A 25,768-nucleotide genomic window follows, 5' to 3' on the forward strand; every position below is an offset into this window, starting at 1 on the left:
ATTACATGACTCTGATGTGCTCTTCTGATAGTTCATTTTAAAAACACATAAACAATTATGAAGAATATATAGTAAGACAGTCAAAGCCTAGGTGTTGAGCAGCGTATCTAGATTTGAATGAAGGACCAGGATCAAGTCTTGCCTTGTAATTTTCTAAGATAAGAAAAATCATACAGAATCAGAAAAAAATGGTATTGTTTCTGAGGGGTATAGAGGAGAAGTCAAAGAAGCAGATGATATTTTAAAAGAAGACACATGCTTTTCCTTCTGAAATGTAGAGATCAACAAACCCCTCTTCAATGATGTTTTCATCTTTAAACTGTGTATATTATCATAGAGGTGAGAAACTATCTGTGGAAAGGTGTTCAGGTCTATGCAGTTTGTTTGTAAATGGTGGACTATCAAGTGGCACCAACTTTGTTAAAACTCTAAACTTTTTTTGTTTTTCTTCTTTCACATGGGAAATATATGGATATCTGATGATAAAAGTGTGTGTTCCATGTACATATCCGTTCTATGTGCTGAATTTCCAATTCATATCCCATAGTAATTATAGTTTATATGCATATATAGGTGATTCATTACTCATCCATTTTAACAAGATCTCTTGTAGTTTTGTGATTATATCTTCTTTACACTAGTAATGAATACTTCCAATGCAAATAATATTAAAAATATAATATTAATTGATTAGGTCCTTTCGCTCACCTTTGTATCACCATGTGTAGCCTCATAATCGAACATATTCCTATCTATTCAATCTTATATTTTTTAGGGAAAAGAGAGAATTATGAGATGGAATTTGGGTTGCATGCAAGTCATATAAGATTTGCATTATTTAGAATAAGTAGAAAGATCATGTATGTTTGGAACATTCAACTCAGGGTTGATTATGCACTTATTTCTCTGATATCTTTCCACTTTAAGCAGTATTTTCTTTAAAAAAAATTCTACTCCAAAACCTAAGGGATCCAACACTTCTTCTATCAAAGGAGAAATGGGCATTGAGAAAGTCCCAAGTCATTCTGACAGATCCTTCTCCAATTAAAAAGTACTAAATTAATATGTATGTACATTTAAAAACATTTCCTTTGTTGTCAGTACATTTTCTTGAAATAAAACTAGAGTGACATCAATTCACAGTGTAATTAAATACTAAAACACCAGTAATATTGAATAAACTGTGTATCTAGGAAAAGATTTTTCTATTGCTTTTCATTATTTTAAATACATTCACTGTTGGGTAGAAGAAATGGTTGCTTTAAAGGATGCTGCTGCTGCTAAGTGCTTCAGTTGTGTACGACTCTGTGTGACCCCATAGACAGCAGCCCACCAGGCTCTGCCGTCCCTGGGATTCTCCAGGCAAGAACACTGGAGTGGGTTGCCATTTCCTTCTCCAATGCATGAAAGTGAAAAGTGAAAGGGAAGTCGCTCAGTTGTGTCTGACTCTCGTAACCCCATGGACTCCAGTCTACCAGGCTTCTCCATCCATGGGATTTTCCAAGCAAGAGTACTGGAGTGGGGTGCCATTGCCTTCTCCCACTTTAAAAGGTAGTTTTTTGTAAATCATTAAAAGTGGCTATTTAATCATGAGAAATGTAAATCCTACAAGAAGTTAATTACAAAAACAATTGGCTAGAGTTATCCGTTGAACTCCATGGGCTTTAACGGATCAACATGTAGGTAGATTTTTTTAATGGTAATGCCACTGTGCTATATACATTAGCAGTTGGTTGAATCCACATATGCAGGAAGCCAACTCCTCCCACATATTTGGACTTTTGACTGCATGAAAGATTGGTGCCCCTTATGCCCCACTTGTTCAAGGGCTAACTGTGGTATAATTTTTGCAAATTAAAGTAATTTAAAAATCTAAAATTATTTTTATTTTATAGGAATATTACAGTATATTTTTGGTTTTGTTTGGCCACAGTGACTCCTTATTCCCCTCTCATGATATTTTCTCCAGTATGAAGGTAGATCAATTTATGTATCTATATCCTGTCCTCATCTTCTCACTCATGCTACCTTAGGGGTAACTTGACTGTCTTAATTGGTGAATGTGGAAAAAATATTTGGGAGTGCATGGTCAGAGAAATCTGTTTGTATAAATCTATCATCTTGGGGTTCAGATTTAGTAAGCGTAATTGCTGGCATACATAAGTCAGGTTCTGCATTATCAACTTTAAAAATATTTCTATGTACACCTGCCTTTTTGTTCACCTTGTTTTTTTATAGGTAGTTTAGAATTGAAGCAGAAAAGAGAATAATTACAGGACTCCTCAGTTCTGACAATTTTTTTTTATTTTGCCAACACATAAATTTATTGTTATTGTGTTACAAAATATGGGAGTCTACCCTTTTAATTAATTTTGAAATGTACAATGTGTGCGTGGTCAGACATGTCCAACTCTTTGCAACCCTATGGACCGTTGTACACCAGGTCCTTTTGCCATGGGATTTTCCAGGCAAGAATACTAGAATGGGTTGCCATTTCATACTCCAGTGGAACTTCCTGACCCAGGGATCAAACTAGTGTCTCCTGTGGCCCGTGCATTGGGAGCCTGATTCTTTACTACTGAGCCACTTGGGAAGCGAAATTTATGATACAGTGTTGTTAATTATAGTTACCATGTTGTAGAACAGATCTCTGAAATTATTCATTTTATACAATTGTACCTTTATACCCAATGAACAGCAATTTCCTGTTTCCCCTCCTCCCAGTCCTCACCATCCCCCATTCTATTCTCTGTTTCTATGGTGTTTGGCTGTTTTAGATATCTTATACAAGTGAACTCATGCAGTACTCAGCTTTCTGCAACTGGCTTATTTCACTTAGCATGGTGTCCTCTAGGTTCATCCATGCTGTCCCACATTGCAGAATTTCCTTCTTTTCTAAGTCTGAATAATATTGAATATTCTATTGTATACACACACAAAATTTATTTATCCATTGATGGGTACTTCAGTTGTTTCTGAATTTTTACTATTGAGAATAATGTGATGAACATAGGAGTGTGTATATCTCTTTGAGGTCTGGATATCATTTCTTTTGGATATGTACCAAGAAGTGGGATTGCTAAACCTATAGTAATCCTATTTTTAATATTCTGAGGAACTGCTATACTATGTTCATAACAGCTGCGTTATTTAACATTCTTAGCAACAGTGCGCAAACATTTTAATTTCTCCACAAATCCTTGTTACTTTTCTTTTTTTTGATAAGCCTTTTAACCATTTATGTGCCTTCTTTTAAGGAATATTGCTGTTAATTCCATACTTCCAATTTATCCTCCCCACTTCCCCTTTGTTAACCATATGTTTCTTGTATATGTCTGAGTCTGTTTCTGTTTTGTATATAGAGTCATTTTGTATTATTTTTAGATTCCACAGATAAGTGATATCATATATTACTTGGCTTTTTCTGTCTGACTTACTTTTCTAAGTTGAATATACTCTTAGGTCCATCTATGTGTTGCAAGTGGCAATATTTCATTCTTTTTTATAACTGAGTGATACCCATTTTATATATATATCATATTTTCTTAAGCCAAGTATCCATTGATGGACACTTGGGTTGTTTCCATGTCTTGGCTATTTTAAGTAGTGCTGCTGTGAACATTGGGATTTACATATCTTTTCAAATTGGAGTTTTTGTTTTTCCAGATATATACCCAGGAGTGGGATTGCTAGATCATATGGCAGCTCTATTTTTAGTGTTTCAAGGGAACTCACTGCTCTTTTCCATAATGGTTGCAACGGTTTACATTCTCACCACCATGTAGGAATTTTTTCCTTTTCTCCATACCTTCTCTAGCACTTATTATTTGTAGACTTTTTGATGACGGAAATTCTGACCAGTGTAACATGTTACTGCATTGTGGTTTTGACTTGCATTTCTCCAACAGCATTGTGGGGCATCTTTTCACACACCTGTTGGCTATTTGTATATCTTCTTTGGAAAAATGTCTATTTAGATCTTTTGTCCATTTTTTGGATTGGGTTTTTTTTTTTTAATATTGAGTTGTATGAACTCTTTGTATATTTTGCTAAAATTTACTAAGGATTAATACATTTATGTTCATCAGATATTTGGACATTTAGTTTTCTTTTTCTGTAGCATCTTTGGTATCAGGATAATATTGGCTTCATAAAATGAGTTAGGAAGTGTTCCCTACTTTTCAATTTTGGGGAAGATTTTTAGAATTGGCGTTGATTCTTAATATGTTTGATATAGTTCAACAGTGAAACCATCTGATCATGGGCTTCCTTGTTGGAAGGTAAGATTTATTAAAAAAAAAAAAAGAACAGAAGGAAGTTTTCATTCCAGTATTTTTATCAGAACACTTAAACCCCAATATTTTAGCAAAATGATGGAATTTATGCAGTTTTTCACAGTTTTATCAAACTTCTATAAAATTTCCCTCTTTCATGTCAATGGGAAAAATATTTCATCTAATTATCTGAATGTTAATCACTAGATTGATGTATTTAAACCTGAAAGTGAAATTCGCTCAGTTACCTCTGACGCTTTGTGACCGCATAGACTATATCGTCCGTGAAATTCTCTAGGCCAAAATACTGGGGTGGGTAGCCTTTCCCTTCTCCAGGGGATCTTCCCAACCCAGGGATCGAACCCAGGTCTCCCACATTATAGGTGAATTCTTTACCAGCTGAACCAGAAACCCACTGTGTAGTTAAACCTAGTTTACCTTTACTTACTTCCTGGTTTACACATCACCTAGCCACTATCCTTTTATTATAAAGAACAATTACATGATGACAGATACTCTCATTGTATTATTATCTGACACAGCAAAGTCTTAAGTGTATTCAACAAATGCTGAGAGAACGTCTTCTATTTTACAGGTGCATTGTAAGTTTCTGTATGTATCTACTGAATTAATTGTAAACTATACACATTTTTAAACTATGTGTTTTTATGGACACTTACATATAAGGTAAAAACAATCCACTTCATAAATAGTTTGAAAATCTGAAATTAAAGACAATAGAAGCTACTATAGAAGTTTTTTTTTTTTTTTAATTTTCACTTTTATCCTCAAATTATTAAATACTGTGTTATCTTTCAACTTGATGTTTGTATATTACTGAATTTAAGTTGGGGTGATATTTAGTTAGGCTAAAGTCTACTTCACTAAACATTTCCAAAAATCTGAAGAATATGATAAGGTTCACAGCAATGTTATCCATAATTAGCTTTATTTTTTTTGTTAAAAATAAAGCTTCATTTTTTTGTTAATTTAGGTCAACTCTTCAAGTTTATTGCTTGCCACTTGAAGATTAATAGCTCAACAAGTGGAACTCTGAACTTTTTAGAAATATACTACATTATTTTGTATATAATATTATTTATTTATTTGGATAAATATAAATCTTTCATAATAATAATTTAATCCTGTAATAGACACTATTATAATCCTTTAGGCAAGAGAAATGGAGGCACATAAGAGATGGATACATTTCCATAAGTTGTGTCTCTGGAGTCTGTGATCTTCAATTAGTCAGTTCAGTCATGTCCAACTCTTGCGACCCCGTGGACTGCAGCACATCAGACTTCCCTGTCCATCACCAAATTTCAGAGTTTGCTGTGATCTTAACAAATTCAAAGACTGCCTCTCTGAAAAGCTTTTTGTAAATAAATGGTTATGATCATGGGTGAATGATGGTTTCCAATTTTTTGTCCCCTTTGCCATTGCCTAATTGATAATGAGGGAGAATTCATTCCTGGATAATGAGAGTTATTTTAATATTTCATCACTCATGTTATTCAGATTGTGTTTGTTCATGTGCTTTTTACTATCTCACTCACTAAACACCTCCTATGTGTTAGGTTCTGTGGTATGCATTGAACAAAACCAAAAGGTTTCCTGTGTTGATTACCTGAAGAGTGAGGAAAAGCTAAGATACATAAAGAGAATTAGTTATTTATTATTAAAGGTTCAGTTGCTCAGTCATGTCTGACTCTTGTTAACCCCTAGACTGCAGCATGCCAGGCTTCCCTGTCCAGGAGCTTGCTCAAACTCATGTCCATTTCCATCATGTCAGTGATGCCATGAAACCATCTTGTCCTCTGTCATCCCCTTCTCCTCCTGCCTTCAGTCTTTACTAGCATCAGGATATTTTCCTACCAGTCAGCTCTTCACATCTGAAGGCCAAAAGTGTTGGAGCTTCAGCTTTAGCATCAATCCTGACAATGACTATTCGGGATTGATTTCCTTTAGAATTGACTGGTTTGATCTCCTTGCTGTCCAAGGGACTCTCAAGAGTGTTTTCCAGCACCACAGTTCAAAAATATCAATACTTCGGAACTCAGCCTTCTTTATGGTCCAACTCTCACATCCATACATGACTACTGGAAGAACCATAAGTTTGACCATACAGACCTTTGTTGGCAAAGTAATGTCTCTGCTTTTTAATATACTGTCTAGGTTTGTCATGGCTTTTCTTCCAAGGAGCAAGCTTCTTTAAATTTCATGTCTTCAGTCACAATTCACAATGATTTTGGAGCCCAAGAAAATAAAGTCTGTCCCTATTTCCATTGTTTCCCCATCTAAAGGCCAAAGTTAAAACCACAATGTCATATGTGAAGTCTCATTGCTTATGGTACAGGAATAGCAAAATTTGTGAAATGTTATCTCCTGTGGAGACCTTCATTCTGAATCTCTAGCAACCATGAAACATATTTATGAAGCACCTCACTGCCAGTCATTGTACCAGATGTGCAAATAAAACAACACAGCATATGACAAACATATCTCTTACCACCAAAGAGTCTAACCACCCCCAGCCATCTCCATCACCGGTTGCCCATTCATTGTCCATTTGCTAGTGCTCTCTCTGTCATTCTTCAGTTACTATTTCTGATTGCTTGCAACACAAACACAGATGCCACACAAACATTCTCACACACATTCAGAGATTATGAATCACTCATCAGATAATGCAACTGATTGGAACATGCTAGCCAGAAATGTCTAATAGGAGATTTTGGATACTCTTCTTTTTTCTCGGTATCATGCATTTTAGCTAAAACGATATGTTTTCACTTAAAGATGATTGGAACAGGAACCAAAAAAAAAAAAAAAAAAGGTATTGTTTAAGCCAGATTTAGTATTTGAGTGACTGTTGCAGTTAGGATTAAATGATATTGTGTACATAATGTTCCTTGAAAGATAACAGACATTCAACAGATTAATTATTTGCCTATATGAGAAAATGTATGAAAGTAATTTTAAACCATAAAGCAATATGTATTTTCTCCCTTTCTCTCTCTCTCTCCCCTATCTATCTCAATCAGTCAATCAGATTATTATGTTTAATATTCATCTTATTTTATTGCCTGTCTAAAGTGATTGTGGTAGTGGAAAACTATCTTTTCTGTTGAATCATTCACATCACATTGGTTGTGGGACAGTTGTTTTGGTAGTAATAATTTCGTTGTATCCTAAAATTGTATTTAAAATATGAAAATTGGCTTACTTATGTGGAAGATCAGTAGTATTTGTCATAACCGTGAATCTTTATTTCCATGCTTTCTGGTTCAGAATTACCTTTTGCTTTGTAGAATTCTTTTTTTTTTTTTTTTTAAATCACACTTTGACCAAGGGAAACCTCCCTAACAAAGCATTAAATTTTGAAATCTAAGTATGAATTATCTCTGCGTTCAGGAGGGCATGGAGTTGGAGTCTGATGAAGTAGAATGAAAAATGATCTATGGATCCTCTCCAGTTTCTGCTGTTTCATTCTCTGATACAGAGTTGCTTTGTTAAAGAGACGGCTTCTTTATCAGGATATTTATGATGATTGCATGGGTATGGTGTGCATGCAGTTACTTCATTCCCTTTCTTTATTAACTTCTGACTTTTTTATTATCATGCTTTTTCTTTTTGCTATAAATAGTTAATTATTACCTTGATAGCACTGAGTAAAAACTTCTAGTTTTTTACTTGTACTAACTGTCATTGTTTGACTAGAGATTTATTTTTGCTAAACCCCTACCATGCTAGACAGCCATAAACCAAGGGACACACTGCATTAAGGGAAAATCCTTCTTTTGTGGCAATTCAACCCAAGGGAGTGTGTATGATTCCAAGTTCATTTAAAAAAAACAACAACAACTATTTATTAAGGGCCTGTAGATTTTGTCAAAGAGGTGTAGTTACCATCATTTAAACAAAGAGTTCCACTAATCAAATCTTAGAAAAATATATTGCTTTAATTAAGCTGTCACTGTTGACCAATATTATTACTGTTGATTTGTTAAAATAAAGTTCAATAAAAGGTCTCAATAAATTTAGTAGCAATCCTGTTGATTGTGGTGTATTGTAATAAGAGAATAAATTACTTAAATTTTAGTAACCAACTTCCAAATAAGTTCAAGATAATGCATAAGGATGAGTGTGCAATCTTCTTTATTAAATGTGTGATATGTTTATATCTTTTAATCTAATTCCCTGGTGTAAATTCATGACATGTCAATACTAAAATGTCTGGATAAAATTTAACATTTATAATTTTATAATTCCTTAGACATGATAGGTACAGAAACTTGCTTATTTCAGAAATAAGCCATGTCCGTGGATTAGTCCATATATTTCCAGTTGTATCTTTGGTATACATGGTCTATCTTTCTGTACTAGTGAGCTACTTTGTGGTTTCTTGAATTGACCATATGGATTACATATGAATTATACACATGAGTCTTTTTCCCTAGGATGTCCCCCTTTTCTAACATAATATTCTTAATTTAATATGCTCCCAAGTAGTTTGTGCGTACTTCTGTGTTGCTGTTGTTTAGTTGGCTCGGTTGTGTCTAACTCTTTGCGATCCCATATACTTATTTCCCCATCTATATGCCATGAAGTGATGGGACTGGATGCCATGATCTTAGTTTTTTGAATTTTGAGTACTTCTGTGTTAGTACTTATTATATTACATGGCATTCATATGATGTTGGTGAGTATAACTGTGGTGTCTACATCTTTAATCTTTATAGCCATATCAAACAGAAAATTATCTGGCACATGTTAGATGTTCAAGATATCTCTATTGAAAAAAATTAACAATTTTAACTTCCTTTCAAATCTAAATATATCTTTCTTGGAAAATTATACTGAAAGAATGACAAGGTGAAAATTTCCTTTCTTATCTAATCATAATATTTATCAATAATATATCTAATTGATGATGCCCCAGAAATAATTGGTTATTATTTTGTATGTATTTCATTGCATACAGCAAATTGAATGCATTATTTCATTAAAAAATTAACAATTTAGTTCACATGAAAGACAATTTATAATTTATATTCAAAATAACTGTCTAAGAAAAAGCAGTTTTTATATTGTTCATGTTACTTGGTATAAAACTAGAGTTCCTGAAGCAAATATACATGTATTATAATCTGCCTCTAAAAATTATTAAAAATATAAGTGTCTCTTTGGAATCAAGATAGAATTCTGACCCTAAACTTAAGTCTTTGCCCAATTTCTACTTATTTCTAATATATATTGCTATTAAACTCTTTCCCTTTACTACAGATTGTATGTAAATTTCATGAAAGCAAAATTAACTTCAGACATCTATCACTTAAACAAGAACATGTTTGTTATTTTTAAGCAATAATATACATTTTATATAAAATATGGAAAAACTTTCAGTAAATGAAAATTTTCTAGTATTTCTCAAAAGTGTTCCTTAATTATTTCCTCTTCTATTTTTTTTATAAATATGAAATTGTCTGAAATCATTTGAAGTGCAGAATACAGACACAAGTAGAAATAGAAGCTGAGGAATTGATAGGGTGACATGGATTCAGAAATCAGATTCTCCCTTCACAACCAGTTTTTCTCTGTGGTTCAGTTTATTAGAACTAAAGGTCTCTTTCAAAATTATTTGACCATTTAATTCCTGATTATTGGACATAATTTAATAATATGATGCTTCTGGAGAATATCAAGCAACAATGAGGTGGTAAACTTACCTATTGGCTAGACTCCAAAAACAAGGAAAGTTATAAGATCAGCTATAGTTACCAGTACTAAACATCCAAAATGGGATAGAGAAAATTTTAGCCCAAACCTGGCTATTGTCAAAGGAGGCATGGTAGATGGAAAAGAAATAATTTAATTGAAATTATTTACAATATGTAATATAAATATGGTCTAAGAAAATAAATACTCCTGTTTTATAACTTCTTCCATGCTTTTGAAACTTTTGTAATGTTTAAACTCTACTGCCTCAGAATAAAATATTTTATGTTTAAAAATAAATGAAGAATAAGGATGGGGAACAAATGTATACCTGTGGCAGATTCATTTCAATATTTGGCAAAACTAATACAATATTGTAAAGTTTAAAAATAAAATAAAATTAAAAAAAATAAAAATAAATGAAGAATAAATAAAAGTATAAAGAATAACATAACACTCTACCTCCCAAATAGATATAACAACTGCTGACACTTCAAGCTGCTTATTTTGTATCTTTTATTTTTAAAAGAATAACATATTACAGCAAGAAAAACATGAAAAATAGAATATTATAAATCAAACTCAGAATTTTTCACTCCATAATTTTCTTTTCTCCTAACCTTAAGTTATGTCATAAGCAAAGTGAAGTTGGCATGTATGTATACCTCCTACATTTTTATGCTGTGTATAATAGTAATAATACCCATTTAATATATTTTAAAAAGCATAAATTGTACCATGCATGCATGCTAAGTCACTTCAGTTGTGTTCAGTTCTTTGCGAGTCCATGACTATAGTCCACCAGGTTCCTCTGTTCATGGAATTCTCCAGGCAAGAATACTGGACTGCGTGGCCATGGCCCTCTCCCGACCCAAGGATTGAACTTGCATTTACTGAGGTTCCTACATGCAGGCAGATTCTTTACCTATGGGAGATTTTACCATACGTTATCTATATTTTGATCATTTCCTTTTTTTCCCACTAACATGCCATTTTGGTGACTTATTCATGTCTAAAATAATGCTCTAGTTCATTCGTGTTATCTGCTTTATAGTATTGTATGAATATAGTTTCCAGGATATTTCTCTTTATTCATTCTTCCTCCGTTTCTCCCTCCCTCCCTCCTTTCCTTCCTTCCTTGCTTCCTTCTTTTAGATATATTTTATTTTGTTGTTGGTGGTGCATCCAGTCTGATGGTTGCAATTCATATTCCTTTCCCCATGATACCACTTTTAAATTGTTTATATTTCTGCTTTTATAATAGTTGTCTTTGGATTTTTACAAATATATTCAATTTGACAATACACTAAAGTTTGTAGCTTTATCCTCCGCCTAAACATTCCAGGATTCAGAATGCTTAAATATTGATTTTCCTCACATGTAACCTTTGATGTTATTCTATATTGTCTTAATTCTATAGTTTTAACTCACCATTGTAAATTATTGTGGTGCATATTGAGATTTACTAAAATCATTAATTTTTATGCTTACTGTTGATATTTTCACCCTACACCCTTCTCCTGAATTTTGTATATTTCCTTCTTTTCTACCCAAGTACATTGAGCAACAATATATGAAGAACATTCTGTTGTATCAGAAAATGTCTTCGCTGACAGTGAAGTTCAAATGGGTCTCTTCAGTGACAGTTCAGATGGGTCTAGAATTCAAGGGTCATAGATATTTTCCTTAAGCAGCTTGAAAATTATATTGTATTTATATATTTTATTAATGTTGTTTATAAGTCACGTAATAATCCATTTGTTGTTCCTCTATATATATTTTGATTTTCCATATGATATTGCTTATATGTGAAATTAAAAAAAAGATATAAATGAACTTATATACAAAACAGAAATAGACCCACAGACATAGAAAACAAACTTATGGTTACCAAAGGGGAAAGCAGAGGGAGGGATACATTAGGAGTTTTGGATTAACATATACACACTACTATGTATTAAGTAGATATCCAGCAAGGACCTTTTGTATAGTACAGGGGACTATACTCAATATTTTGTAGTAACCCATAAAGGAAAAGAGTCTGAAAACATAGATATACATGTATCATGATGCATGTATACATGAATCAGTTTGATGTACATCTGAAACTAGTATAACATTGTAAATCAACAGTGCTTCAATAAAAAAAAATTAAATAAATCATATAATTATCTCAATAAATGCAGAAAAAGCATTTGACAAAACTCAACATCCAATTTGTGATTTAAAAGAATTAGCCCATAAAAGTAAGTATACAGGAAACATATCTCAACATAATAAATGCCATTTATGACAAAGCCACAGTTAAAACGCTTCTCAGTTTTTTCCTCTAAAATCAGGAATGAGGCAAGGATGCCCAGTCTCACAAGGTGGGAGTGTGGGACTCAGAGATACAACCTACTATGTATAAGATAGATAAGCAACAAGGATATATTGTATAACACAAGGAAATATAGGCATTATTTTATAATTATATATTAAGTACAACCTATAAAAATATTGGGATCATAAGATGTATGCCAGAAATTAATATTGTGTATCAGCTATACTTCAGTTGTAAAAATCTAGCTTTAAATTCTGTTTCTGGCATCATGTAATTCTCTCATTTATATCTAATTTTTGGAACTTCAAAAACATGAATATTTCTAAGTCAATTTATAAAATGTAATTTAGTATTTTATATTTTTGTAATAAGAAAGAACTCCACATCAGCTAGGGTTGCTTTATTGTCTAATGTGCTTCATCACATACTTAAGTCTTAGAATTTGTTCACATCATTGGCTAAAATTCTTAATACTATAGCAAGGGACGTGGTGCCTGTGCATCTGGAGCCTTAAGAATTGCTTATGTCACACTGTGTGTGTATGGATGTTTGTTTGTGCATGTGTGTTTAGGATGTTAAGTTTTGAGTATTCTTTTTTGCCAATACATATTTAAATAAAATTTGAATTTAGGTCACATGTTAAATAATTTATCAATATCAAATGTTTATGATCAGAAATAAACATCAGAAAAATCTCTCAAAACTCAATTGCAATGAAAAAAGGAATTGGAAAAAAAAAGACTAGAGCTTATATTTCTGTTTTCTTTAATGTTATGTTTTATTTCATATTAAGAATAATCTGAATTTCCTGGTGTATATTTACAATAAAAGATTGTGTCTTTCCCTTCTTCTAAAATTTCTTAAGAGAAAGGCTGACGTTACTGAATTGAGACCTGTTTTACTTCCAATGTAGGCCTATGAAAGTGAAAGTGAAAGTCACTCAGTCATCTCCGACTCTTTGAGACCTCATGGACTATACAGTCCGTGGAATTCTCCAGGCTAAAATCCTGGAATGGGTAGCTTGTCCCTTCTCCAGGGAATATTCCCAACTGAGGGATCAAACCCAGATCTCCCACATTGCAGGCAGATTCTTTACCAGCTGGAGTTACCAGGAAAGCCCAAGAATACTTGAGTGGGTAGCCTGTCCCTTCTCCAGCAGATCTTCTTAACCCAGGAATGAAACTGGGGTCTTCTGCATTGCAGGTGGATTCTTTACCAGCTGAGCCACCAAGGAAACCCATCTAGGCATATAGTGCTATAAAATTCCCCTGAATACTGTTCAACAACATGCCACAAATTTCTTATTTTTCTTTTTTTGACTCATGAGTTATCTAGAAGTATTTTATCTAGTTCCAGTTTGGGGACATTTCCAGGAAATTTTATTTATTTATTTATTTTACCACAAATAAGATCTTTTATTTGTCACCATTAAGTCTGCATTTTAAACTGATTCTTGGACTGGTGGCTTGTGTCCATCAGCTCGTTCAACTTTAGCACCTGTCTCATCCCCAGTAGCTTTGCCAGAACTACTACCTTCACCATGTAGCTCCATGAGTTTTCCCAATTCAAATTTGGGCTTCTTCAGCATTTCTAACGAAGACATCATGGAGTGGATAAATAGATTGGCAAGCCTTTTCTATGTCTTTTCCAATGCTATCTGGAATCAATTTATTGACCACCTCTTTCAAATCATTGTCTGCACCTCTGGGGTCATGATTTCCATCATCTGGTGCACCTGCTGGTGCTGGGCGTAAGAGGTCTTCCGAATCTGACTGTCGCGCTTTTTAGTAAAACCCACACAGAACAGACGAAGCAAGTAACCATCGGTCGTCTTGACATCAACGTGGGCTTCAATCATGATCTGCCATTTTTTGACCATGGAGCACATTTTGTCACGGGATAAGATCCATACCATGAAAATTAGGCAGGTTTTGCCCTGAACATCCTCAGTAATTAGCTTGAATTTTCTAAATGCTACTTCACCATTCTGCAGATCAGCAAGACTCACTTCAAAAACATGACCTTTGAGGCCATCAGATGTGATTTTGGTTCCTTGAGTTCTCGTGACCAATGTTTTCCCAATATTCCTTATATTGAACATAGCTGGTGCTTTCACATCATACCAGTCTTTTTTAGAAAATGGGTCAACCACTTTCTTTTTGGCTCCCTTTTTGCCTCCTTTCGTAAGGCGCTTGTTCTTGTCGATCGCCATGGTGCCGCTCAGAGAGCCAAAAGGTATTTATTTTTTTTAATTGCAATTTAATTTCACTGTGGAAAGAGAACATACTAAGACTTGAATTTTATCTATTGAGACAATTTTTTATGAGCCATAATAAAGCCTATCTTGATACATATTTCACGTGCACTTGAAGAGAATGTATACCGTGCTGTGTCTGGTAGAGTATTCTATAAACGTAAAATTACAATAAGTTCATTGATGGTGTTAAAGTGTTTCATATCATAAAAGATGCTTTTTCTTATTCTATTATTATTAATAGATACTTAAGAAACCTTTAACTTTAACTGTGGATTTGCCATTTATTCTTTCAGTTTTAGAGCATGACTTTATATATTTTGAAACTTTTTATTAGGTGAAATTAATTTAGGGTTTTGTCCTCTTGAATTATTTACATCTTATAATTATGAACACACCTTCTTTATCTCTGGTATATTCTTTGCTCTGAAGTAAGGGTTTTTTTTGTTGTTGTTGTTGTTGTTCTGTTATTTGTATAATGATCCCAACTTCCTTCTGATTAGTCTTGTGTAGAGTATGTTAGCCCATCTTTGAATTTTAACTTATTTATGCCTTTATATTTATGGTGTATTTCTGGCTATATAGAATAGGTTCTTGCTTTTTGTAATCCAGTTTGACAATCTCTGCCTTTTAACTGGGATGTTGAGAACATTTTCCATTTAGTTTGATTATCAGTATATTACATTTAGGTCTATGATCTTGGTTTTTTTTTGTCTTATTTGTTCCTTATTCCACTTTTGCTCTTTTTTTTTTTTTTTCGCCTTTTGGCATCTTAAATATTCTCACCACCAAAAAAGAAATGGTAGATATGAGATATGGTAGAGATAGTGGTGTTAACTACTTCTGTGGTTGTACACATTTTGATTTATATAACTGTATCAAATCAACATGTAGGACCCCTTAAACTTACACAATGGTATGTGACAATTATATCTCAGAAAAGCTGGAAAATAGTATTTTACTATATAGTATAAAAAATTTTTACTTTGTTTTGTCTCATTAGCTTACCTCCTTGAAAGAATAAATTTTTATGGGAAAAAAGCATTTCTCATTGCATTTTTATTCTCACTATGAAAGCACAATTTAACATCAAAAGGTACATTTTTCAGATATGAAAAGAATTTTGTATTTATTAATTCATATCAAAAGATTTGGCTTCCAAGTAGTAATTTAGACTGTAGGAGCTATATATTTAAAGCTAATCAAATTTATGATGGATTTTTTCCTGCATATCTGCAAAAGTGACAAGCTAGTTAATTTAAAAGTATGGATTGATTAATAACTCTGTCTATGAGTCTTTATTTGTAGATGAATATAGTTGTGGCAAACTAATTTTTTAATTTTAAAAGAATGATATGTATGTATTGTTAAAGCTATTTTTAAAAAGTCTTGTAGTTTTTCAAGAAATCTTAAAATTAGCTGAACAGATATCTTTTCCGATTCAAATAAATAAAATCTCAAAGACAACTTGAAGACGCCTTCATGACTGTTTAGTAAAAGAAAAAATTTTAGCTCCCTTCCACTATTGGCTAGTTTTTACTTCACCAATAGATCTTTGAAATCCTCTGGCCCTTGCACTATACACTTTAGATTCTGTTTCAAATTTTAAAATAATCATCTTTTAATTTTACAGCATAAGTGCCTTAAATAGAAGGTGGCAACTGTCTTTTAGAATATATTATACATGTTATTTTTGTTCTTGATTGCTATAAAATCAGCTGAGATTTGGTGATTTCTCTTTTCACTCACTGGAGTTATAAGCTGCCCTGTGTTAATAGTAAAGTTCATGAATAGTGATATCATATTAATTAAAGAAGTGTCATTTCAAAAGTGTACTACATTTCAAAATGAAGTGATGCTCCTCATTACTAATACTCCTAATACTCCATATTAGGGAGTTTAAGCAGAGGGCTTCCCATAACGGCGCTATGGTTTTAACAGGACCATTATGGCAATAGGATTAAGAAGAGACTAGGTGTGAAACTGTCTAAGCAGGATACCAAATTTCAGACTATTGTCATAATCCCAGCAAGAGGTAATGGTGAATTGGTTCGGGTACTAACAACTCAGTGAAAGGGGTTATATTCTCAATATATTTTGAAGGCAGAGTTAGCAGTATTTTCTGATAAATGGGATATGAAGTATCAGAGCAAAAAAAAAACAAAAAGGAATGAAGGATGACTCTAAGCTATTTCTTCTGAACAATTACAAGTGGAATAGATATGCCATTAACTGAGAGAGTAATCAACATTATTTATTTCCATTCATTTTCATTCATTCTCTTAAACCTGGCAATTTGATTCTACTCCAAACCCTGGAAATAAATTGGACCTTCAGATGCCTTCCTGCTTGCCTACGCTGCAGCATTTTATTACTTTGATCTCTTAGGAAACTCTTCCCCCTTAACTTTCATATCACTTGTCATTATCCCTACTTGGCCAAAAGTCTTTGCTGTATGTTTCTTTCTCAGTCACTGTTTGTGATTCACTTTCACATTCACTTTCACTGATTTTGGTATATAAAGCAATTAACAAAATTGTGTACCTATTAATAAATAACTTAAATGTTGACTGAATGTGATTTATTCTTTTTTGCTCTAGGATGTACTGCTGTTAGCATGACTAAATATAGAAAAACAAAGGCATTTTTCTCAAGTGACTAAATATGTATCAAACAATATAAATATGGCTTCAGAAATTTTAGCCTTATTCAAGAAATTTAACAATATCATTTAAAAGGGTTAAGTATTCTTAAACCAGAGCAATTTAATAGAAAATGTTTGTTGCATTTTGTAAAATGACTTTACTTAAAAATGTATAGAATTTCTGAAATGATTTCATTTAGCGTGAATGGTCACTTTTAAATGGCTTCCATAAGTATTTATAGTATAAAAATCATTTCATGCAATTTATGAATATTTTCTATTATTATTTCAATTTCAAATTATTACTGTGAGTTATGTTTATGCTGTGGCACCTCTGTTTATTATCCTTCACACGTGGGGCAGTGATTTATTTTTCAGATATACAGATTTCATGATTTATTGGCGTACTTTAATATTTTTTGTCTTGATTGCCCAAATGTTTTGCACCTGTTCTTGTGAATATGTGTTAGTCTTAAAGTGATTTAACACAATCGCAAAATCTTAATGTAATGCTTTATCATGATCCAATGTGATTATATTGTGTAATGCAACCTTAGCTTATGGTTCTACACTCTTTGAGCTTTTAACGACCTATATCCTGTAGCTAATGAGAAATATTTCATGCTTTACTTAATGTGATCATCAACGGGAGATAAGATTTTTATCCAGATAATTCAAAGTTTAGATTAAGTAGTTCTTTAAGATTCTCTGGGCTTCCCTGGTGGCTCAGAGGGTAAGCCTGTGGAAGGTCAGTACCTTTAAATGAAGTTATTAATATTCTTTTGAATATATGTTCTCATACCATTTACTTTCTTCCTAAAATACTTTTCTAATTAATGTTTATCAGTGATTTTATTTTGTGTTTTGTTTTCTTTTAACCAGTTAGAAATAATGTTGTTTACTTCCACTTTCTTGTTTAGATTTTGGAAGGAATGGTATATGATTGTAAATATATGTTTGCATTTATTTCCCTTTAGTTTTAGAAAGAGAAACATTGTGAGTTAAATATTCTCTGATTGTGATGAACTGTGTGTCTTTCCAAGGATGTTTTATCAAAGACTTGAGGGCACTAAAGACTGTTGGCTGCTTCTTTGTTAGTTTATTTTACATATAAAATGCATATGTGTAAAGTGGCAAGCCTTATTGGGAGTTACTTAACAAATTAGACTATAATGCCAACTTAATAAGTTTTGAATCTTCAACATTTCATTATACAAAAGCTAAATATTTTTAGAAAATTTCTAGTGGTAATAACTAATAACATATAACAAATTTCAATTTTTACATTTGTGAGTGCTAATATTCATATAGACTGGCTCACAGGGATGGTGTTATTACCTGTTGGGAGGCAATTTTCCATGGTGTTTTTATACATTGTGTGACAACTTTTGTCCTTGACTATCTTTTCAAGGATGTTTCCGAAGCAAGCAGACTTAGAAGAAAGAGATGTTATCTTCCTCCATGGCAAAAAATGGATTGTTTTGAGTTTACTTTAATCAAAATAAGATCTCCCTCTGGAGAAAGTGTTGAAGAGGCTTGCTGAAACCCTCTTATAGAATTGGTTTTTTTCTAAATTCAGAAATCCTCCACTGTAACATAAGCCTACTTTATAGTATCCATCTAAGTCATTCAGCATCACCACCTTGTTTCTTGGGATGGAAGGGAATTGATGAGAATCTGAAGCTTGTATTGAGTAATAAAGTTCTTGTCTCTGATCCAAGAGTCTACTGTCAGTCTTAAGTGTGGAATGCTGACATATTAACTTACAAGTAGGATAAAATCTCTGACCTTTGACAGTTCTTGATACTACAGTTGTTTTACAGAAGAAATAACAGGCTCAGGCAAAGTAAAAAACTAGCCCAACTCCCTAGAAGTCATTAATAACATATAGAAGTAGAACCTGGTCTCTGGCTCTAGGTTTGTGCCATTACATGATGCTGCCTCTAAGCATGTGGACTTTCACCCTATAATGTTAAATTTATGTATCTCGGAAAGTGACAGAAGCTAAAAACACAGTCAGGACTCTCTGGCAGTTAATTTTAGTAGTGAAGACTTATTCAGACATTAATAAAACAACATATATTCATTAAGATTCAGTTATGTATTCAGTATAGCTAACAGAGATATTTTTTAAAAATAATATATTTTTATATTAAAAAATTGACAAATAAAAATAATGATTGTTTCAGAGTTTTGTAGCTGTAGTTTTAAAATTGTAGTTTGGTTTTGAAAATTTTGTTCCTAGAATTTGTAAAGATCAAGAAATAAATAATATGGAGAGAGTAATACAAAACTCTCATCTCCACCAGTACCTTTTTTCTCCAAAATGCTTCTCTCCCTGTCCCTCTTTTACTCTCTCTCTAATAAGTACACATGCAAATGTATTTTGTGATGACTTTCAAGAGGAAATCACATTGCCTAATAGACTATCACTAGTAGTCCTACAATTTTTGTTTAGGATTCAGTATTCTTGCTATCATAAGGCAAATTTACTTCAGTGTTGGGAAGGCTGTCTATGAGGAACACCAAAATGTAATAAAATTTTGAACTAAAAGTTTAGACACTACAATCTACTCTCATCTGTGTCACCAGCTGTATGACCATTGTCATATCACTTAACTTGTTTGCTTTTCAATTTTTTGTCCTAGGGAAAAAAAGTATTGATCATTTTCAATTATTTTAAAGGGCTTTCACACACTTCCACCAGTTCTAGCAGTTGACATTTCTTGATTTGGAGTAAGAAATATGAAACTTTCAAAAGAAACATAGGTCTCATTATTGCTTTACATTACTTCATAAATAATTGAATACAATAAGCATTAGCTTCCCTCATAGCTCAGTCAGTAAAGAATCTGCCTGCAATGCAGGAGACCTGGGTTTGATTCCTGGGTCGGGACGATTCCTGGGTCAGAGAAGGAAATGGCTATCAACTCCAGTATTCTTTCCTGGAAAATCCTATGGACAGAGAAGCCTGGCAGGCTATAGTCCATGGGGTCATAAGAGTCAGACATGACTTAGCGAGTAAACCACCACCTCCAAGCATTAGCTACTATATTTGATCTATTTAATATTCTTTTTGTGTTCTACTTATATCCATACTAGCAGTAATATTTCCTTGCAATTTTCATAAAATAAACTGCTGTTTTATGTTAATGCTGAATTTCATAATAATCTTATTTGCCAATAACTTATAGATAGTAGGTGTATGTAGTTCATATACCACTACTATGTAATTAAGGGACCAAATTTAAAATTTTAATTGCATATAAAATAAAGGACATTTTATATTGTCCTCTATATCATAGTCCAACTCTTGGCATCCTATAGTAATTACAGTGCTATGAAAATTGTGTTATTCTATTATTACTATAGAGACTATGAACAAACTTCAAGATAAAATAAAATTCAATCTTAAAAAAGTGAAAGTAATAGCAGTCACAAATAAAAAGACATGTGCTTCTTGGAAGAAAAGCTATGACAAAACTAGACAGCATATTAAAAGGCAGAGACATCACTTTGCCTACAAAGGTTTGTATAGTCAAAGCTTTGCTTTTTCCAGCAGTCATGAACAGATTGTAAATTGGAACATAAAGAAGGCTGTGCACCAAAAAATTGATGCCTTCAAATTGTGGTGCTGGGGAAGACTCTTGAGAGTCCCTTGGAAGGTACTCTTGGAAGGTAAGGAGATCAAACCAGTCAGTCAGTCATAAAGGAAATCAATCCTGAATATTTATTGAAAGAACTGATTCTGAAGTCAAATCCTATACTTTGGCCATCTGATGCAAAGAACTGACTCATTGGAAGAGACCCTGATGCTGGGAAAGATTGAAAGCAGGAGAAGAAGAGGCTGGCAGAGGATATGGTTGGATGGTACCACCAGCACTGAGTTTGAGCACAACTCTGGGAAACAGTGAAGCACAGGGAAGCTTGTCGTGCTGTATTCCATGAGGCCACAGAGTCAGACCTGACTTAGTGGATGAACAATAATAAAAATACATATGCCCCAGCTTATGTGCTCATGTAGAGTTTTATTTGGGACATTCAGTTTTTCATTAAAGAAGGAAGGCTTTTTACATAGCTTGCATAATAATCTTTCTTTGTGCTTTGTTAGGTAGATATAATAGGAAATTTGAATGATAAATCATCACAGTAATACATTTTGCAATAGTGACTGTATACAGATGTCACTTCTTCATCCTAACAGTTTGTTTACTAAGGTTATTTCTGGGTTGCATGTTATTGAGTGAAATGTATCAACTAATAAGTAATTTAGAGTAACTTCTGACTTAAATCATTTTATCATTATTGATATTGAAAAGTATATTTTTAAGTAAAAAATTGGTACTCATTCTAAAATGTGACTTATATGTTATACAATAAGGAAATTATAGTCCCTTTTGATCATTCAGGTGATTTTGTATTTTCAAATGAAATTATTTGTACCAATATTTTTATCAGTGAAAATGTTCAGTTCAGTTCAGTTCAATTCAGTCGCTCAGTCATGTCCGACTCTTTGCGACCCCATCAATTGCAGCACGCCAGGCCTCCCTGTCCATCACCAACTCCCGGAATTCACCCAGACTCATGTGCATCGAGTCGGTGATGCCATCCAGCCATCTCATCCTCTGTCATCCCCTTCTCCTCCTGCCCCCAATCCCTCCCAGCATCAGAGTCTTTTCCAATGAGTCAACTCCTTGCATGAGGTGGCCAAAGTATTGGAGTTTCAACTTTAGCATCAGTCCTTCCAAAGAACACCCAGGACTGATCTCCTTTAGAATGGAAATGTTAGCTCAGAATTAATTCAACATCATACCTCATATACTTATCAATGATTTTGTTGTAAAATCCAGCCTAATTCTACAAATGAAAAATATTCAGTGCCGAGTGAGCTGCTGCTGCTGCTGCTGCTGCTGTTGCTAAGTTGTTTCAGTCATGTCCGACTCTGTGCGACCCCAAAGACGGCAGCCCACCAGGCTGCCCCGTCCTCAGGATTCTCCAGGCAAGAACACTGGAGTGGGTTGCCATTGCCTTCTCCAATGCATGAAAATGAAAAGTGAAAGCGACCCCATGGACTGCAGCCTACCAGGCTCCTCCGCCCATGGGATTTTCCAGGCAAGAGTACTGGAGTGGAGTGCCATCGCCTTCTCCGGCCGAGTGAGCTAACACATATCATTTCTATCACTAACTTACTTAAAGGCAGTTATTAATATAACAGAGTAGAAACAATGGAATTAGGTTTCTCATAATGTTGTACATCCATCAGTCAGTTCAGTTCAGTCACTCAGTTGTGTCCGACTCTTTGCGACCCCATAAATTGCAGCATGCCAGGCCTCCCTGTCCATCACCAACTCCCAGAGTTCACTCAAACTCACGTCCATCGAGTCAGTGATACCATCCAGCCATCTCATCCTCTGTCGTCCCCTTCTCCTCCTGCCCCCATACTGGCAATCAAATTCATTTTTATTAGAAGTGTGTGTTAATCACTCAGTCCTGTCTGACTCTTTGTGATCCCATGGACTGTAGGCAGCCAGGCTCCAGTGTCCATGGAATTCTCCAGGTAAGAACACTGAAGTAGGTTGCCATTTCCTTCTCCAGGCTATCTTCCTATCACAAGGATTAAACCTGGGTGTCCTGCATTGCAGGTAGATTCTTTGCCGTCTAAACCACCAGGGAAGAGGATCATTTTAGTTAAATTAATCCCAATTTTGTGAGCCATTTGCTCTTTACTTTCTGCTTAAATGTTTCTATGTATTATTGAGTTTCCAAGTAATTTTATTCATCGTCATATTGCTCAAAGTTTTGCTGCCGTTTTCCTATTTTGTTTTGTTTGTATGTTTTTTATACCCCAATTCTAAAAACTTAAATTTTGTTCTGAACTTCTTTTTTTTTTAATTTTCTTTAAAAAGAATTCACAGGAAATCCTAGTTGTTGTAACAAAGCATTTTTTGAATTCTATCTTTTAAATCAATTACATGAAACAATATTTTACCTCCTCCTTTTAGGTAATGATTTTTTATCAGTTCAGTTCAGTTGCTCAGTTGTGTCTAACTCTTTGAGACCCCGTGGACTACAGAGATTATGGAGATTACATAATTACAGAGTTACAGAGATTATGCTGCTAAATCACTTCAGTCGTGTCCGACTCTGTGTGAACCCATAGACGGCAGCCCACCAGGCTCCCCATCCCTGGAATTCTCCAGGCAAGAACAGTGGAGTGGGTTGCCATTTCCTTCTCCAATGCATGAAAGTGAAAAGTGAAAGTGAAGTCGCTCAGTCCTGTTTGACCCTCAGCGACCCCATGGACTGCAGCCTTCCAGGCTCCTCCATCCATGGGATTTTCCAGGCAAGACTACTGGAGTGGGGTGCCATTGCCTTCTCCGCTACAGAGATTATGGGAGAGCAAAAAAACCTCATTGGTTCTGGCTCAGAAATTCTCTATTTTCTTATTTTCTCACTATTGATCATCAGTAAACCTTAAGGCAAGAGATTTGCAAGTCAGCAGCTTCTACAGTTGAAGGGAGAACTATGTTTTTAGTCTCTTTCCAATTCCTCAAACATTACATCTCAGATTATATAAACTATACCAATGATAAATTTCTAGTTTCAAAAAAGATGATTTATACATAACTTTAAAAGAACATCTGTTTCTTCCATTGGCTGAAGCAGTACCAGTACTAACTGAGGCTGAATCACCCCCCTGGGCAAGTGGTTGTCTTTCACTTCTGTAATTTTGCATGTGTGGGAAATCCCAAATAAATCCATCTTCCCCTTGTGCTTTTATAGGTACTCAAATGCTCACAATCATAAATCTAGTTGTTGTAACAAAGCATCATTTGAATTCTATCTTTTTAAATAAATTACATGAAACAATATGTTACCTCCTCCTTTTAGGTAATGATTTTTTCATATTTAAGACTAATTTATTAGGCTGAGAATACAAAAAGGATGCCATTTCTTCACCTACATCACACCCCTCTGAAGGACTTTTTCTGTTGCTTGAAAGCTAAGAGAAGCTTTGTATTTTCTAAATTTTACTTTCCTTCATAAACTTTTAGAAATTTAATATATTATATACTGCTGAGTTCTTTGTCTATACCCAAAGCATTTGCCTTTATCTCCACATAAATGTCCACCTATAGTTAGAATTTATGGTTGCTATGATCTTAGAGCATTTTTAAAGCACTTTACACTGTGTGATATTAAGCAAAAGATATTTCTGTGTTGGCTTACTTGTTTCTAGGGGAATTTTATTTTTCTACTTGTTGTATATACCTACAGGAGTTATACTAACATAATGTCAGGATTGTATAATATAAAGTTAAATTCTACTGGACTGATTTTATTCATGACTATTTTGCTTACATGACCAAATTTGATTTGTGAAGTAAAACATTCTCTCACTGTAGCAAAAATGCATGGAAACTGACTGTAAGGGATAGAAGCAATTAAAATAATATTTGAGTCTATGGTTATAATTAAAGAGGTGCTTATCAGTTTAGGAATTTTTCATGAAGATTGAGTAGTGCTCCCAAATAAACTGCTGCCACGAGACTTACTTCAGATCATGTAAAACCATTAACAAAGCTTTAAAAGAGCATTCCAGGAAGCGTTATATGTTCTCAAAGGATAGCTTACATTATTTTGACATGTTTTGAATATGTCTACAACCTGTTAGTCATCATTATGAAATACAGAGTTGTTTTATTTTGTATTTTTAAAATGTATTTTAAACAAGTCACAGTTTAACTGCTACTGGACCTCACTGTTTTGTGTTAAGGTAGTTATAGAATTACAGAGAAGAATTGCATTCCAACATGTTAAGGAGTAGTGACATTTGCTACTGTAAATACTTTCTGATATTCATAAAGACTGTTAAATCTAACGATCCCTAAGTGGTAGTGGACCACCCTATCTAACATAGTTTCTCTCCAATTCATGTCATGCTGATGGTTTCTGCAATTAAAGAACTTGGTACACAAGTCCTAACATCTGCTGTTAAATCATAGGTGTATGATACATATGTACATAGAATACAGTATTTGTGTCTGCATGCATACCTAATTATATATAACCATGTAAATATAGTCATACATACACATATACATATACAATATGTATATGTATACATAAATATATACATATTATATATACTTGTATACATATATAATGCGCACACACACACACACATATACACACATGGCCTTCCCTGGTGGTTCAGCGGTAAAGAATCCAATGCAGGAACTGCAGGAGACACGAGTTGGATCCCTGGGTTGGGAAGATCCCATAGAGGAGGGCATGGCAACCCACTCTAGTATTCTTGCCTGGAGAATCCCGTGGATAGAGGAGCTTGGCAGCCTCAGTCCATAGGGTCACAAAGAGTTGAACATGACTGAAGTGACTTAGCATGCATACATGCAGACACACGCACCCACACACACATACATAAATATATATGGTCTTCATAAACATGTCCAAAGTCACAAGCTTGTGACTTTGTTTAGGTATATGAAAAAATATGTTTACTAAATGAATTAAGAAAAAAATTCACGAGT

At 33.8% G+C, this 25,768-nt stretch overlaps 1 protein-coding gene and 1 pseudogene across 2 annotated transcripts in view; one reads left to right on the plus strand and one right to left on the minus strand.

Annotated features, from left to right (window-relative positions):
• Positions 1–25,768, plus strand: part of NEGR1 (neuronal growth regulator 1) — a 1,040,964-nt gene that overhangs the window by 138,767 nt on the left and 876,429 nt on the right. The gene's annotated exons all lie outside the window — the stretch shown is intronic.
• LOC109556166 (small ribosomal subunit protein eS1-like) lies at positions 13,732–14,548 on the minus strand (annotated as a pseudogene).

Source organism: Bos indicus, chromosome 3 (genome assembly GCF_029378745.1).
Source record: "Bos indicus isolate NIAB-ARS_2022 breed Sahiwal x Tharparkar chromosome 3, NIAB-ARS_B.indTharparkar_mat_pri_1.0, whole genome shotgun sequence".
In the NCBI taxonomy this organism is placed as follows: Eukaryota; Metazoa; Chordata; class Mammalia; order Artiodactyla; family Bovidae; genus Bos; species Bos indicus.